General features: G+C 41.8%; 1 long non-coding RNA gene across 2 annotated transcripts in view; it reads right to left on the reverse strand.

The window, feature by feature from the left end:
• Positions 1 to 5,178: 5,178 nt before the first annotated feature.
• Positions 5,179 to 18,994, reverse strand: part of LOC117348490 — an 85,023-nt gene continuing 71,207 nt past the window's right edge. For both annotated transcript variants that reach the window (XR_004537000.1, XR_004537001.1), the window contains exon 6: positions 5,179 to 5,516. This is a non-coding gene — a long non-coding RNA (uncharacterized LOC117348490). The remainder of the gene's footprint in view (positions 5,517 to 18,994) is intronic.

An 18,994-nucleotide genomic window follows, 5' to 3' on the forward strand; every position in this document is an offset into this window, starting at 1 on the left:
ACCTTACCCCTATCGTTAAAGAATATGAAATATTTAGAGAATTGATTTTATCCGCAACAGATTCATTATAAACTACCCCCGACCCCCTGATGGTTTTATTGAAAAATGTATTAAAATGTATGAGTACTCACATCTAAGATCCATTGACAACCATTATAGTTACTTATTGATCAAAACCAGAATGTATGTAAACCACAGAGGGTCAAATGAGAGGTTTTTTAAAATCCACTGTACAAAGAAGAATAGTCAGCACCTGAGACATTCTAGGTGGAATTACATTAAATCCAGTTTTGTTCCCTACAAAAACTCTGGCAAGAGAAGGTGTTTGGTAAAGTCAAACAAAACTCTACAATCTATTATATAATTATGTCAGAGAAAGATATGATATAAAATACTGTTAGTTATAACAATTATAAAATCAGTTCCAAAGACAATAAGCCATGTATTCTGCAAATCAGTGTTTCTCAAACTTTTTTTTTTTTTTAGCTCCGTGCGGCCCATTATAATTGAATTGGAAATTGGAAACCCCCCCAAAAATTTGAGAGTTATTTACTTAAAGTTCTTTAAGAACATAAGAATTGCCGCTGCTGGGTCACGCGCTGGCCCTTAGGTCAAGACCAGTGCTCTAAATGAGTCCAGCCTCACCTGCGTACGTTCCAGTTTAGCTATGTATGGGTAATTCTAACAAGAAGGGAATTAACTATTTTGGGAGGAAGGGTCTCAGGTGGTTGTTTACTTCCAGGTATGGGGGTTGACCACCAGGAGGCGCCTTTTGGTTTGGGGGAGTTCTGGTTAGGGTGGCACTATTTGCAAGGGGGGGGTGCTTTGATTGGGGGAGAACAAGACAGGCCTACACCTTGAAGGGATGGTCTGCCCACTGCTATTACTAAAAAGTACCATCCCCCTTAACGCGTTGGCTCTGATTGTGGGGGCCCATTTTATAAAGGCACAAAAGTGTCTAGGTTCCTTTTATAAACTAGGCTTTGTTTATTAAGGCTTTCTGCATAGCTGACAGTTTATTAGAATTTGGAGGACTATCGTGGTGGTTTGACAATTAATTACATAATCAAAATAGGAAAATAAAATACAGTATAATATAGTCATTCTGTTATAAATTGCCTGTTTCTGTTTGTGTGTGTGAGTGCGCACGAGCAGTCATTGTAAAACGTGCAACACGCATTCTCGGTGGTTTTGTCCTTTCCCATTCATGGAAGGCGTTGTGCATGGCAGATGGCGCGCTAGGCTTTTGTCTATCTCCCTATTATTCCTGTGCTGAGCAGCTCTTTATACTCATTTCTGTTCGCAGAGCACGCTGTCCTAGGGTAGGTAGAGCAGACACTGGAACCAGACTAACAAGCCGAGCTATCTGTTATTTAATGAAAAAAGAAAAAAAAAAATGGTGCCTCTTTAATGCCCATCGCTGCCAATCAACTAGCGAGAGCCAGCAAATGGGATGAGATTAATCCCTAACTTCCATAAAGTCTTCTCTTTACCCTCCTTCAAATTACGACTGCCTTATTTAATATAATTTTTTTTTTTGTTTTACGAGGATGGACTATATAAGTACTTTTAAGCATATTTAAATGTGTGACTTACGTATACGAAAGTGTTTTTATTTTTTTTCTTCTTTTTACCCTCTTTTCAACCTGGCATCTTAGTTACAGCAAACTCAGGGCTCCTGTTACGAAGGTGCATTAGCGTTTTTAGCACGCTAGACGCTAACGCCTCCATAGAGCTGGCATTAGTATTTTCCGTGTAGCGCGGGGTTAGCGTGCGCTAAAAACGCTTGCGCACCTTGGTAAAAGGAGCCCTCAGCTTCCTTCCCTTCCTTCCAGATGTTGGCGAAATCCGGAGCCTGATTCTGCATATTCAAGCAGGGATGATAAAACGAATGGGAGTTAACCCAATATCATCTTACAGACGTTTTACTCAGGCAGGAAAGACCATTTGGTCGGAGTAATCCTCTCGGATGTCTTTCCTTCTGCTTTTCTGTTGCTCTGTGATCATTTTTATTCTTCAAAGTTGCAAAATTAGTTTTCCAACAGAAATGTGTGTTTTTGTTTTTGTTTTTTAACATCCTGAATGTAAATGAACGAAACTCTTTGTGACCTTGTAATGCTGCGTTCGTTTGCTTGGAAATACACGTAGGGTGGTCATGAACAAACGGAACAACGCAGCCTGTTTGGAACTAGCAAAATATGTCGGGCCTGTTTTCAAGGACGACACGTTACCAAGTCAGTGGAAGTGCAAGTGCCAAAGTTGTGGGTGAGCTGTTAATGTTTATGTTCTTACAAAATGAGATCAGTCCCCCAAACAGAAACATGAAGTTTCACAGACCAATTAATTCAAAACGCAGTTCAGAGTAGTAACAAGAAGAACTTCTGATAAACTCTATCATCTCAGGGCTGTGTTTAATGTTTCCTTCTGCATATACACCACAGATACAACCTCGCGGTCAGCTTGCTAACACTCCCCAGTATCAATTACAATTAGTTTTTTTTGATTAAGAGGCCTAGCTTGGCTTTTGAAGCCTTTTATGTTGTGTCAAATGGTTCGTGATGGAGTGAGATGCACAGACACCTCCCAGTAACGAAGCATCCAGTAAAAGGTTTCAAGTGAGCTATTGTTTCATCTTAACGTAAACCAGATGACTTGACTCCCCCTTAATTTCAGCCGTTTGCCGAAGAGTTCTAGCTTTGAGTTACTCAGAAAAAGATTTATCCTAGGTTACTAATTTATGAATGGGGAATCACTGATACCAAAGCTTTTAAGGAGGCTGTAGGCAATCAGTGCATTCTGTGATCTAGGTAAAACATTTCCTATCTAGCTTCTATCCAGATTAGTAATTTTAATTATTATTCCAGCAATTAATTAACAAATATTTTTTTTCCACTTCAGCTTATTTATTAGACCAGTGGTTCCCAACCCTGTCCTGGAGGAACACCAGGCTAATTGGGTTTTCAGGCTAGCCCTAATGAATATGAATGAAGCAAATTTGCATGCCTATCACTTCCATCATATGCAAATCTCTCTCATGCATATTCATTAGGGCTAGCCTGAAAACCCGATTGGCCTGGTGTTCCTCCAGGACAGGGTTGGGAATCACTGTATTAGACAACACAATTACTCCCACACCCCTCCCACTGAACGAGAGCGCTAAACCATGCTGAATGACTAGTGGGGGGGAGGTTCCCCCCCCTGAGAGCGGAAAAGGGAAGGAATAGGGCAGCACGCATGTGTCTTGCATGGAAATGTCAGGGCGGAATTGTCAGTGCGCCAATGTCTTGTGCGCATTTTACGGGTCACCCTAAAGCAGGGGTAGGCAATTCCGGTCCTCGAGAGCCGGAGCCAGGTCAGGTTTTCAGGATGTCCACAATAAATATGCATAAGATAGATGTGCATCTCAAGGAGGCAGTGCATGCAAATCCATCTCATACATATTCATGGTGGAGATCCTGAATGCCTGACCTGGCCCCGGCTCTCGAGGACCGGAATTGCCTACCCCTGCCCTAAAGGTACACCCTAAACAGTGTACTAAATTCATCAGAATCTGATCAGTGGCATTTTCAAAATAAGCTACGTTTTCCAAAAGCACATTATTGTTCACAAGCAGTTGAAAAACTTCACAAAATCCATTGATATTTATTTATTTAACAATTTATGCAGTTTACACATTGGCTACATACATATTATGCTGGTCACCCTTTAGTCACTAAACATATAATACATATATATAATAAACAAAAAAATTTCCCATCCCCCCAGGAAAAATAATATAATATCAAAAGCCAGAGTTATCAAATCATAATATCAATACAAACATTATCAAATCATAATTTCAACAATTAAAATGCAGAAAGGCATTGAATATTAAATTCAAGGCAAAAATATTTTTTAACACTGTATCTTAAAACTGAAGAGACTACTGAAACCTTAGCATAGGAAGGCACTGACAAAAGCTGTGTTTTCTTAAAATTGATCTTCCCCGCACAGACTCGCAGAATGCCAGGCAGGGCGTTCCAAAGCTTCACACCGGCTACAGACATCATAGATGCTCCAACTCTGACATGCACAATAGACATCCAGCCCTCCATACTCAATTTCTTTTTTTAAAAAATTCTGTATTTAATAATTTTTAATACAATGATCTCAATGCAAGACACTGTTAACATTGAATATAATTCGTAAGCTTAATAAACCAATAAAGATAATACATCTTATCAATAGTGCAATTAAAGCGGTCCCATTAGCTATCCTAACCCCTAACCCCAGGAGACCTGGTTCCAAAACCATAGAGATAAGATAATTCTTCCATAGAGCTTATTTTTCCAATTCAATATAACTCTTCCATTTATCATTAAATTTTGCCCATTGATTAGTTACAAGGTCCGAAAGGCTCCAAACTCAATTTCATTGTATTTTCAGATCTTAAATTTCTTCTAGGTTGGTAAATTCCAAGCATCTCTTGTAATACCTTGGAGAGACATGGTTCAGTATCGGATGAATACCGTAGTTTCACGCATATAATGCGCGCGTTATACACGGTTTTTACAAACCGTGCATAACCTTGCGCGTTATACGTGTGAGCGTGTTTTACAAATTTTTTTTTACATATTTCCCCCCCTGACATCCGATTCATCCCCCCGCAGGACCACTCGCCCTGACCGCTCGCTCTGATGTCAGAGAAAGGGCAGGACCGCCGGAAGATGAAGCAGCGCAGATGCAGGGCTCACAGAAGGGCAGGGACCGCCAAGAGGAAGCAGCAGGACACCGGTAGGAGCTTCTACATGATGAGGGGGGGGGGGTCGGGAGGCTGTGGGGGTGCGAGCGGTCCTTCAGGGTGGGGGTGCGGGTGTGTGTGCGGGTGGGAGTGCATGCAAGCGGTCCTTCGGGGTGGGGGTGCTGGTGCGTGCGAGAGTCCTTCGGGGTGGGGGTGCGAGAGGTCCTGCGGGGGGGGGGGGGGTGAATCGGATGTCGGGGGGGGCATCAGGCTTTCAGGGTGGAGACAGGATTTCAAGGGGAATAGGAGAGTCGGGGCGGGGGAAAGGAGAGTCGGGGTGGCCAGAGTAGAGTCGGGGCAGGCGAAAGGAGAGTCGGGTGGCGACGGGAGAGTCGGGGCAGCATGCGCGGTATACGGGTGTGCACGGTATATAAAATTTTTTTTACATATATGTCAGTTTCCCGCGCGCTATACCCGTGTGCGCGTTTTACACGGGTGCGCGTTATCTACGTGAAAAGACGGTAATTGCAAGAATCTTAAAATGCACTCTTTGCTGCATAGGCAACCAATGCAACCGTCTCATTACCTTGCTTTAAACAGCACAGACCGACTAACCAGCGGACCTTTGCAAGGCAACACATTTCAGTTCAAATCTTTCTGGAAGACGGGCATGCCCATAGCAGTATTTATTCAGGATTCAAGGAGAGGGCTGTGTACACTGTGTGCCCCCGCCGGTGTCTCATTTCAGATCGATGCGAATGCCAGGGGAATACTTCCTTTGTTTTCTCTGTATCACCTGCAAAAAAAAACAAACAAAAACAACCAGAAAACAACAGAAATCAAAACCATCATTAATCTTCCATGAAGCATTTGATTGCTTTGCCAATAAAATAATCTTTCCAGTAGTAAACTTCAATGTAGTTGAGATATGTCATAAAGCCCAGGTCACGGTTATATGTCATCCATTAAGGTGAGTCATCAGAGACAACCCCCCCTCCCCCAGCTGCTAGGAACCTGGCCAGAAATAATCATTGACGTTTTGTCAAGATATCCAACCTATCACATTCACAGTTCAACTCATTTATTGTGCCACTCAGGACATCAAAATACCTGCCCTACAAACTGATGCTTGCAAGTTCTCTGCCACTGGCCTTGAATTATTGCCCTGACTGGAGGTGACGTCTTGTTCACCATGTGGCAGTGTTAAAAAAATAAATAAATAACACACTTCTGAGGATCACGGAGCAAAAAAAATCCCCAATAATGCTATTTCTGTTCATTTGTCAGCATCTAAATATTTAAAAAAGGATGACAGCACTGGTATGCCATAGTTTTCAAGCGCTGTAAACAAAAGGTTTTTTAAATTCAAGTTAATACTTCAATACAGAACAAATATTACTATGTTATGTCTGAATTCTGTCCCTTAGCATAAGAATCTAAAAATAGCCTTACTGGGTCATCAAGCCCAGTAGCTCGTCATCACGGTGGCCAATCCAGGTCACTAGTACCTGGCCAAAACCCAAAGAGTAGCAACATTCCAGAATCCCAAAGAATAGCAAGATTCCGGAACCCCCAAAGAGTAGCAACATTCCGTGCTACCAATCCAGGGCAAGCAGTGGCTTCCCCCATGTCTTTCTTAATAACAGACTATGGACTTTTCCTCCAGGAACTTGTCCAAACCTTTCTCTGGGTAAGAGCGAGCAAGAAAAGGATCTAGGTGTACTGATAGATAGGACCCTGAAACCATCGGCACAATGCGCGGCAGCGGCAAAGAAAGCAAATAGAATGCTAGGCATGATAAAGAAAGGAATCACGAGTAGATCGGAGAAAGTAATAATGCTGCTTTATAGAGAAATGGTCAGACCACACTTGGAATACTGTGTCCAACTTTGGTCTCCCAACCTAAAGAAGGATATAAAACTGCTGGAGAGGGTGCAGAGGCAAACAACGAAGCTGATAAAAGGTATGGAGAACTTGGAATACAAGGAACGACTTAAGAGACTGGGATTGTTCTCCCTTGAGAAAAGGAGACTGCGAGAGGATATGATCGAGACTTTCAAAATACTGAAAGGCATCGACAAAATAGAGCAGGAAAAAAAAATTATTTACAATGTCCAGAGTGACACGGACAATTCTGACATCCATGGTTTCAATGATCTTAAACATCTCCCCTATTTCATTTCTAATGGAAAGAGTGAATGGCGAGATGATAGTAATTATCTGCAGATATGACCGTGATGAAGGTGTACTGAGCAGTTCACGTTAATAATAATATATCAAGAATTATTTTTTTTTACGTAATTACTTATTTAAAGTTTGCTTTACATAATTTAAGGGCATTTAAGTGGGACACAATATTATAGTAATATCATCTCCATAACTAAATATTAATTTTGATTGGCACACAAAAATTTCTTTTGGAGTATGAAATCAAAATGTGGAACATAAGAACATAAGCATTGCCCCTGCCGGGTCAGACCAGGGGTCCATCGTGCCCGGCAGTCCTCCCCCGCAGCGGCCCCCCAGGTCCATGAACTGTAAGTGCTCCTAACCTAAAACGTTCATACCCTATTCATTTAATATCCTGTAAAGTAACCCTCTATCTGTACCATGCAATCCCCTTCTCTTCCAGGAAGTCATCCAATCCCTTTTTGAACCCCAGTATTGTACTCTGTCCTATCACCTCTCCTGGAAGCACGTTCCAGGTGTCCACCACCCTCTGAGTGAAGAAGAACTTCCTAGCATTCGTTTTGAATCTGTCTCCTTTCAGTTTTTCTGAATGCCCTCTTGTTTTTGTTGCCCCCGCTAGTCTGAAGAATCTGTCCCTCTCCACCTTCTCTATGCCTTTCATGATTTTATAAGTCTCTATCATGTCCCCTCTAAGGGTAAAGAGCCCCAGCTTGTCCAACCTTTCAGCATCCTCGTTGCTCTCCTCTGGACCCTCTCGAGTATCGCCATATCCTTCTTAAGGATCAGTATTGGACGCAGTATTCCAGATGTGGGTGCACCATTGCTCAATACGGTGGCAGGATAACTTCCTTCATTCTGGTCGTGATACCTTTTTGATAATGCCCAACATTCTGTTCGCTTTCTTTGAGGCCGCTGCACATTGTGCCGCCGGCTTCATTGTTTTATCCAATGGGCTCTTTCTACAAAGCTGCGCTAGTGACTGCTCCTGCATATGCATTGAATGGGCTTCATTGCATTCGCCGTGCCTGGAATTGGTAACATGCCTTTGTAAAAAGAACCCATTGTATTTTATCGGCTTTCATGTCAGATGAGAGTAATGTCTACTACTACTGCTACTACGTATCACTTATATCGCACTGAAAGGCGTACGCAGCACTGTACATCTTGACATTTATAGATGGTCCCTGCTCAGAAGAGCTTACAATCTAACTTGGACAGACAGACATGACATACAGGGTTGGGGATGCAGAACCCAAGGTGAGAGGAATTAGGAGTCGACAGCACTCTCGAAGAGTGAACACTGCCAGAGACGGAGCCCATCGTAGGGATTCGGGCAGCTTGTTCCAAGCATACGGTGCAGCAAGGCAGAAGGCACGGAGTCTGGACTTGGCAGTTGAAGAGAAGGGCACAGATAGGAGGGACTTACCAGCTGAGTGGAGCTCATGGTGGGGGGGAGTGAAGAGGGATAGTGAAGGGCAGCTGAGTGAGTGCATTTGTAGGTCAGTAAGAGGAGTTTGAATTGTGTTTGGAAATGGATGGGAAGGCAAGGAGAGGGGTAATGTGAGTTTAGCGCCTCTCCCGGAATATGAGTTATGCAGCCAAATTCTGGACGGATTGGAGGGGAGCGAGAAGGCTAAACGGAAGGCCTGAGAGTAGCGAGTTGCAGTAGTCTAAGCGCGAGGTGATGAGAGTGTGGATAAGTGTTTTGCTAGTGTTCTCAGAGAGGAAGGGTCGGATTTTGGCAATATTATAGAGGAAGAAGCGGCAGGCTTTAGCGATATGTTCTATCTGGGTGGTGAAGGAGTGAGAGGAGCATCTAAAAGGCCAAAATGTGGGACTAGAGATACAGCAGCCTGGGAACCTGTGGAACTTGGTGAAATTCCCACTGCAACTCCTTGTTACTCTGGGCCACTAGGGCTAGTCATTTAACCCTCCATCGCCCCAGGAACAAAATAAGTACCTGGATATAAATTATAAACCACTTTGACCCTCTTTTCCTAAGCTACGGTCGAGGTTTCTACGGTAGCACGGAGGGCTAAATGCTCCGGAGCTCATAGGAATTCTAGGAGCGTCGGAGCAACGTCAGAGCATCTGGGCTGCGATAGAAACCTCGACTTCAGCTTGGTTAAAAAGAGGGGGAGGGGGGGTTGATTGTAACCACAGAAAGGTAGTATATGAAGGCCCTTCCTAGACAAAGCTACAACCATCAAAGTAGAAAATCAAGCCATTAATTACTCATTCACCATCTTCTCCCCCAGCCCTTTGTTTTCTCATTTACCCTTGTATAAACATACTGTTTCTTAATAATCTTTTAACAAATATCCATTATACACAGTGATTTAATGTGAGCACATTTTTTAAGCCAGATGTTCTCAATGTTTTTCCTATATTGTTCTGAAAGCTCACAGAGACCCAGGAGGCCAGATGTTTAGGAAACAGCTTCAGTATTATTGTTAGTTATTTAGATTATTACTAAGATTTGTGATTAGATATGGACAGGAAGTAAGGGATTGATGTGTGAACGAAGCAAAGGATCGTGTATTTTCAGTAGCAGGTCCAATTCTCTGGAATAGGCTTCTGGGCCATATCATTTCTGTTCTACAATGCTTTTATTTTCTCTCTCTTTCTGTCCTTTTTAATATTGGCGTTCCTTTCCTTTTCTTAATTTTTGTGAACTGCACTGATGTTGTAGCGAACAGTGGTATGTAAAAATCTTGAAGACACAGGCCTTTCCTGATGTGTAGAAATTTCCTTTTTATTTAATTTTATTTTTTAGCAGATTGGGAACTTTCTTGTAGCCCAGACTCTTGTCGTTTGGTTTGGTTGTTTTTATTTATGTTTTTTGTATGTTTTAATTGCAATATCCAGGAAAAGGAACCAAACCAACACCCAAAACAAAGTCATGAGGAAGAAATGTCTCCATCCAAGTTCTTCTTTGATAACATGGTTTAATTCAATCGGTGCACCTCTAGATTTGACAGGGTCCGTGTTTCGGCAACACTTGCCTTTATCAAGAGGCAAAAGTTTATTTCAATTATCTTTTATCGATCCAACAGAGCTAAACAAGCAGCACAAACCAGTCAAGTAATCTGTTTGAACAAATCGTAGTAGAACACCAAAGCTCCCCCTCCCCCAACCACCTACCCCCAAATCAAACTCTCAAACAACAAAATACAAAACAAACTAACTAAAAAAAATACACTAAATTTTAAAAATGGAGAAGAAGGAGGCGAGACATAGAGGGCCACAATAGCAAACAAAACAAATAGTAGCACTCAATTAACGATTCAGCACATGACTACAAACATATATTGTTAAAGAAGACCAATAAGGCTCCCAGACAGTCTGAAACTGGTGTCCCTTTACAGAATCCATAGCAGACACATCCATGCATTCCATTTTCAATTGATGAAGCATGAGCATACGCCATTCTGCAATTGTGTGTATGGTGGGAGGGGGGGGGGGCAGTCCAGCCACTGTAACAATATCAGTTTCTTGGCACGAGGAAATTGTAATCAAGTCAAATTTCTCCTCAAAAACTTCACCTGCGGGGTATTGTGAGGACCCTGGCTGGTTGTAGGATCCACAAAAAGCAGATCGGGAAAAATATTATGAAAAATACTGTAGATTTACTCATTCATATACATGAGCACAAAAAAATGAATCTCACAAACAAACCAACCACAATAAAAAAAATTTAAAAATCTGAAAAAAATTTTTGGGAGGTGCTCAGTGAAAGAAATAAACTACCAACAGGAAATAGTTAAATCTGGAACATCATAGCACCATCCCCTACCAGCCTACAATTGAAAAAGAATTGGAAAACAAGGAAATCTTATCTCAAAGAGTTGGTCTAAGAGCATTCCTCAATCAGTTGGACAGGCAACAAATACAAAACCTTTCTGGATAGAACTTTTATGTACCAAGCAAACAAACAACAACACTGGTTAGACAACTACATTAATGGAGCAAGACTGACCTATGACGCCTTTAGAAAAGCCATAAAAACTGCCTTATTCAACAGAAATATCACCTAAAAAGTATCTACACAAACCTCTAAATCAATTTCTAATATTTCAAACATGTCCACTCCTGCGTATAAGACAATAATTTATTCTGCATGCTGTATTTCTCTTAACTCTGCTTCTTGTAACTCGCTGACTGTCCAGCCCTCTTCAATATAAACCGCCTAGAAGTCTCACGACTATGGCGGTATAGAAGAATAAAGTTATTATTATTATTAGTCTGAGATCAGCTGAGGGTGAGCACCATCCATTACCACTTCTTCAATCCAAACGTGAACCACAAAAAAAATATATCCAAAACACAAAGTGAAACATCGTGAAAAAAACTCAATCCCAAAAAAACCACACACTCCAAAGTACCCAAAGTCCTCAATATGAAATCATGTTTCACGAGCGCTACATCAGGAGGAAGAACCAATAACTCCCTGGCAATCAAGCCCAGTAGCTCATTCTCACGGTGGCCAATCCAGGCCACTAGTACCTCGCCAAAACCCAAGGAGTAGCGACATTCCAGAACCCCAAAGAGTAACAAAAGATTCCGGAACTCCAAAGAGTAGCAACATTCCATGCTACTGATCCAGGGCAAGCAGTGGCTTCCCTTATGTCTTAATAACAGACTATGGACTTTTCCTCCAGGAACTTGTTCAAACCTTTCTTAAAACCAGATACACTATCCGCTCTTACCACAACCTCTAGCAGCACGTTCCAGAGCTTAACTATTCTCTCGGTGAAAAAAAATATTTCCTCCTATTGGTTTTAAAAGTATTTCCCTGTAACTTCTTTGAGTGTATAAACTACATGTGTACCTGGGAAACACGTCCATGGCCCACCCATGCTCAACTGAAGTGTATGCCCCCCCCTTGCAGTTAGGCATTTTGACATTTAATAGACGGTCCCCACTTAGAAGAGATTACAGTCTAACTTGGACAGGCAGACCTGACATGTAAGGCTGGGGATGCAGAACCCAAGGTGAGAGGAGTTAGGGGTTGAAAGCAGCGTTGAAGAGGCAGGCTTTCAACTTGGACTTGAACACTGCCAGAGATGGAACCCGCCGTAGGGATTCAGGCACTTTGTTCCAGGCATACAGCGCAGCAAAACAGAAGGGATGGAGTCTGGAGCTGGCATTAGAGAAGGGCACAGATAGGAGGTGTTATCTTATATCTGTAGGGAGAGAATTCCTCAGCCGAGGATGTCAGTCAGTTTCTTGAAAAGAATATAATGTGTTTGTTGGTCATTTCTCTTCCATGAGTATGGCAGCCCTTTTCAGGCTGAAATGAAGCTGTTTCCTAACGACGTGGCCGATCAAACACAGAGCAGGCTTGAATGATTCTTCACCTGTATCCTTCACCTGTAACATTCGGCTTAGTCAATTCTACGATGGAACGGAGCATGTGCTGCAGGGCACGGAGGCAGTTCCACTTAAGATATCTTTCTGTTTAAATATGCCTCTTCCATTTGGTATGAATTACTGTAGTTGCCTGTTTCAAAGCTCTTGAAAGGTCAGACAGGAAATTCTCTGGTCATTGGGGGTAAAAAGAGCCTAATGCGTTTAATTAAATTTTTGACTCAACAGAAAGAACAGCTTTATACCGTAAATGCTCTGACTCTGCACTTTCAGAAATGAGAGAAACAGAAAATAGTAGCCTGATTATTTAAAATAAATCCACTGGTAATCAGAGTATAGCAAAAGTATTTTGTTTGAAAGCATTCATGAGCCTATCAGGTAGGAGTTAATTTCTTGGAAATGCAGAAAAACAAAAATCTCATGCACGAATACAGGATGTCCGGGGCGGTACTTGGAGAGACCGCCCAGGAAAGAGACTTAGGAGTTCTGATCGACAAGTCGATGAAGCCGTCCACGCAATGTGCAGCGGTGGCGAAAAGGGCAAACAGATTGTTAGGAATAATAAAGAAGGGGATCACGAACAGATTGTAGAAGGTTATCATGCCGCTGTATTGGGCCATGGTGCACCCTCACCTGGAGTACTGCGTCCAACACTGGTCGCCGTACATGAAGAAGAACACGGTACTATTCAAAAGGGTCCAGAGAAGAACAACTAAAATGGTTAAGGGGCTGGAGGAGTTGCCGTACAGTGAGAGATTAGAGAAACTGGGCCTCTTCTCCCTCGAACAGAGGAGATTGAAAGGGGACATGATTGAAACATTCAAGATAATGATGGGGATAGACTTAGTAGATAAAGACAGGTTGTTCACCCTCTCCAAAGTAGGGAGAACGAGAGGGCACTCTCTAAAGTTAAAAGGGGATAGATTGATTCCATACAAACGTAAGGAAGTTCTTCTTCACCCAGAGAGTGGTAGAAAACTGGAACGCTCTTCCGGAGTCTGTCATAGAGGAAAACACCCTCCAGGAATTCAAGACAAAGTTGGACAAGTTCCTGCTGAACCAGAACGTACACAGATAAGGCTAGTCTCAGTTAGGGCGCTGTTCTTTGACCTAAGGGCCGCCGCGGAAGCGGACTGCCGGGCGCGATGGACCACTGGTCTGACCCAGCAGCGGCAGTTCTTATGTTCTTATATGAATGCACGATGGGGCCCAGATAATGATTCATGTATTGCTAATAATTTCTTAAGTGTTCTGATTTTAACAAACTTGTGGCCTGGATTCTCTAAATGGCGCTCTACTTTGTCTAAGTGGCTTATTTGGATAGTGAACTGAATACCATTCCTATCCAGATAATGTCTTTCATCACTGTTCTATCTAGATATTCAGCGCTAGCTTTTAATCGGATGCTGGTACTGCCTATCCAGATATCTTTTTTTTCAAGTACCTTTCTTATTTCTAATCTTAATGTATATTTTCTGTAAACCGCTTAGAACCTAACGGATGTAGCGGTATATAAGAAATAAATTACATTACATTACATTACATATCTTGAACTGTCATGGCTGACATTTAAAAATAAACAACTCTGACCATGGTGGCTCAATATTGGGTCAAGTGATAATAATTTTTGATTGTTACTAGCTTTCTAAAGTCTATTGAAAACTGAACATCAGATCATTCATTCATTTATTATGTCTATAGCTGTCTATACGAGGGTCAAGATAAGAAAATTGGGTCATTGGGGCATAGACAGGGGGTGGGTAAGCAGAGTGGGCAGACTTGATGGGCTGTAGCCTTTTTCTGCCGTCATCTTCTATGTTTCTATGATGGGTCATTTGGCCTTTATTTGCCATCATGTTTCTATAATCAGAAAGTTCTATGACATCACAATGCAGGTGTAAAGAGCCTTAGCCTATAGGAAGAGGAGATGCAAATGTTAAGAGCCTTAGCCAATAGGGAGAGGAGGAGAGAGTGGCTGCTGCAGACACCAGAAAGTATTTCTTCACAGAGAGAGTGGTTGATCATTGGAACAAGCTTCCAGTGCAGGTGATCGAGGCAGACAGCGTGCCAGACTTTAAGAATAAATGGGATACCCATGTGAGATCCCTACGAGGGTCAAGATAAGGAAATTGGGTCATTAGGGCATAGACAGGGGGTGGGTAAGCAGAGTGGGCAGACTTGATGGGCTGTAGCCCTTTTCTGGCGTCATCTTCTATGTTTCTATGTTTCTATCAAACGTTACTAAGTGGATGCCATACATAAATGATGCCCTCAACACAAATGCAAAACTAAAAACAACACAGACTAAACAAATTAGTTCAACACAAGATAAAACACATGTTTTCAATTTATTCTGAAACCGTATAAAACAAGATAAAATATATGTGTTTTCAATTTCTTTCAACGATTTAATAAAATCCTTCTCACAGTGTAAAGCAAGAGGCAACTTACTCTATAACCATGAGCCTATGACTAACAGGGCCCGGGACTTTGTCACAACTTTTCACACGTTTATTAAGTGGGAAGGCATTTCAAGCAACTCTTTCTAACTCAAGGGCAGTGATCACACAGGTTCATATCATACGACCATGGGCCATAGTTCTGTTCTCACGTCGCCATGTAATATTCTATGAATAAAGCATAAACACTTGAATGGAGTTTGATGCCTTATCGGTAGTTAATGAAGCTCCATCTACAATATGACCGTTGAACAAATTGATAATTATCTCACAATATTAACAAATCTTTCAATAGACTCCAATTTATACATGCAGATCCAATCAGTAAATAGATCTATGCTATTTTCACAAGGATCCCGGGACAGGACGGGAAAATGAGTTCCTGCGGGGGATGGGGAAAAATTTGTCCCCATGTCATTCTCTACGTGTGGGGCATAGCTAAGTATTTAGGAAACAGTTATTTCTTGTTGCATTTTGAGTATATTTATGGGTTTCAAACATTTTTTGTGTGTCAAAGGATGAGTGAAGAACTAAGGGAGAAGGAGAGAAGTATTAAAGGAGAGTTCATGATAGCAAGAAAAAAGCAATGAGGAGAGAAAAGGTAGGCTATAAGTGATATAGAAATACTTAAATAAATAAATAAATAAAATACACCTGATAGGTGCCTAACTGGATGCACCTAAATGTTATGACATACTGGTGCTAAATATGATTCTATAAGGTGTATGTAGATTTATTAACCGCCTTTTTCATGAAGAGCTTCAACCAAAGTGGTTTACAGTTCGTTGAATAGTAATCAGGTACTACTTAAGTACTTCCCATATCTGTCCCAGCAGGCTAGGGTTACCAGATTTTCTGGAACAAAAGTCCAGACCCATGGCTCCGCCCAGTTCTGTCTGGCCCTGCCCCATTCCTCCAGAGTCATGTCCCGTTCCACCCCCGCCCCTCCTTGGGAGGGCATCTACGTATTGCGCTGGTGTGACGTGATGATGTCACGCACATCTGCGCAACATCACCGCACGCACAGATGTCATCCCGCCGTCGCTGCTAGCTGGAAGTTTTTCAAAACCCAGACAACGTGTCTGGTAACCCTACAGCAGGCTCACGATCTAACTGGAGGGAGGGATTAAATGACTTGGCCCGAGTCACAAGGAGCAACCTGGGATTGAACTCGGAACTAGAGAATGACACGGTGACAAAATTCATCACCGTTCCCGTCCCCGCGGATAACCGTGGGAAATAATCCCATGTCATTTTCTAGTGTCTATTTCAACCTCGGTCCTTCTACACCAGCATTCTTCAAAGCAAAGCTTGCGGGTCAGTGGTTGTGGCCATTCATACTCTGATTCTTTCCTCTTTCCTTAAAGAATGACATGAAGATGGTTTCCCGCAGTTATCCATGGGGACGGGAACGGTGATGAATTTTGTCACCGTGCCATTCTCTACTCGGAACCTCAGGGTGCCAAGGCAGCAGCTCCAACCACTAGGCCATCTCCTCCACTCCGCTGTAGAATCAGGCCCTAAGTGAGCTGCTTTGCTACAAGAAATCTAGCAATTTATTTGAAATATCAGACTTCTACCTTTCGACTGAGCTGCACTCACATCGCATCCCCTTGAGGGCTTATTGATGTTGGCAGCAAAGTTTAAACAACCTTTAGAAGTTCCTACTATTTTATGTACAGTTTAAGGTTTCGCGTACCATATTTATGATTGGAACCTGCCACGGCTGGAGTCCTACAGGAAAGATTGATAAAGCCAAGCATTCTGCATCTTCCTTATGCATGAAATTGATTAAATCCCTCACTAAATGGTTTATAAATTTGGTTCTCATATTTCTGTCACCCAGTGAAAAGATTACGAAGCTATGCATGGAACCATGTTGTATACAAAACCAAATTATGAAAGGTTGTAAAAACTAATGTTTTGTTTAAAGCTTCGAACAGGACCATATGCCATCAGTGACCTTGAGGACGTTATTTTAATGCAAAACATTGCAGGCCTGTTAAGAGTATAAAAAAAAAAAAAAATCCACGGACAATACTTAATGAAATCATGCCTACACTGATTAGGGTTTAGTATCGAGCGGCATTAACTATTTCCCTGTACAGAATCTTACCAGGAGAAGTATTTTGTGCTCTGAAAGCTGTGGAGTGTCATAACCAGATGTTCCGAAGGGTTTCTCCTATTTTTGTCTATGGGAAAAATTCTTCGCGCATCTGGCCTATACTGTCAGCAAGTTTTATTTATAAAAGCAGTTGAAAAGACATCATCACTGTTTGCTTAAACCAAGTCCATTTCTGATGGGGTTTTTTTTTTTTGCTTTCTTTTTAAGCAACCCTCAGTTCAGTGAACTCTGAAAGAAGCATAACAAGACAAACTTACAGTACACAAAGATTCCCAGTGTGCGGTTGCGGCAAAAAAAAAAAAAAGCAAACAGGATGCTAGGAGTTATTAGGAAAGGGATGGTAAAAAAAAAAAAAAAAAGACCAAGAATATGATAATGCCTCTGTATCACTCCGTAGAGCGTACTCAGCTTGAGTATCACACACAGTGCTGGTCTCTGTATCTCAAAAAAGATATAGTGGAATTAGAAAAGGTTCAAAGAAGAGTAACCAAAATGATAACGGTGATAGAATGCTTCTAGTATGAGAAAAAAACTAAAGAGGGCTTTTCTTCTTAGAAATGATATGGCTGAGGAGGGACTGGGTCAGACCAATGGTCCATCAAGCCCAGTAGCCCTTTCTCACGGTGGTCAATCCAGGTCCCTAGTACCTGGCCAAAACCCAAAGAGTAGCAACATTCCAGAATCCCAAAGAATAACAAAAGATTCTAGAACCCCAAAGAGTCTCAAGATTCCAGGCAGAATCTCAAAAAATAGCAAGATTCCGGAACCCCAAAGAGTAGCAACATTCCAGAATCCCAAAGAATAACAAAAGATTCTAGAACCCCAAAGAGTCTCAAGATTCCAGGCAGAATCTCAAAGAAGAGCAAGATTCCGGAACCCCAAAGAGTAGCAACATTCCATGCTACTGATCCAGCGCAAGCAGTGGCTTCCCCCTTGTCTTTCTCAATAACAGACTATGGACTTTTCCTCCAGGAAATTGTCCAAACCTTTTTTAAAACCAGCTACGCTATCTGTTCTTACCACAACCTCTGGCAATGCAATCCAGCGCTTAACTATTCTCTGAGTGAAAAAAAATTTCCTCCTATTGGTATTAAAAGTATTTCTCTGTAACTTCATTGAGTGTCCCCTACAAGATCCTGAGTAGTGTAGAATGGGTAAGAGTGAATTAATTTTTCTCCTTTTCAAAAAGTACAAAAAACAGAAGACACTCAATGAAATTACATGGAAATATACCTTAAAAACAAATAGGAAGATTTTTTTTAACTCAAAGAATAGTTAAGCTCTATAAGTCATTGCCAGAGGATATGGTTGCAGTAGTTAGTGTAGCTGGGTTGAAAAAAGGTTTGGACAAGCTCCTGGAGAAAAGGTCCATAGTCTGCTATTGAGACAAACATGAGGGATACCACTGCTTGCCCTGGGAACATTAGCATGGAATCTTGCTACTCTTTGGAATTCTACATGGAATCTTGTTACTGATTGAGATTCTACCTGGAATCTTGCTACTCTCTGGAATTCTGCATGGAATGTTGCTACTATTTGGTTTTCTACCAGGTCCTGTGACCTGGATTGGCCTCTGTTGGAAACAGGAAACTGGGCTAGATGGACCATTGGTTTGACTCAGTATGGCTATTCATATAGAAACATAGAAACATGATGGCAGATAAAGGCCAAATGGCCCATCCAGTCTGCCCATCCACAGCAACCATTATCTCTTCCTCTCTTTATGAGATCCCATATGCCTATCCCATGCCTTCTTGAATTCAGACACGCATCTACCACCCTTTCTGTAAAAAAGTATTCCTTAGATTACTCTGGAGCCTTTCACCTCTTAGCTTCATCCTATGTCCTCTCATTCTAGAGCATCCTTTTAAATAAAAGAGACTCGACCCATGCGCATTTATGCCATGTAGGTATTTAAACATCTCGATCATATCTCCTCTCTCCTGCCATTCCTCTAAAATATACAGATTGAGATTTTTAAGTCTGTCCCCATACGAAGACCACACACCATTTTAGTAGCCTTCCTCTGGACCAAGTCCATCCTTTTTATATCTTTTTGAAGGTGCGGCCTCCAGAATTGTACACAATAATTCTAAATGAGCTCTCACCAGAGTCTTATACAGGGCATCA

The sequence above is a fragment of the Geotrypetes seraphini genome, chromosome 14 (assembly GCF_902459505.1).
Source record: "Geotrypetes seraphini chromosome 14, aGeoSer1.1, whole genome shotgun sequence".
In the NCBI taxonomy this organism is placed as follows: Eukaryota; Metazoa; Chordata; class Amphibia; order Gymnophiona; family Dermophiidae; genus Geotrypetes; species Geotrypetes seraphini.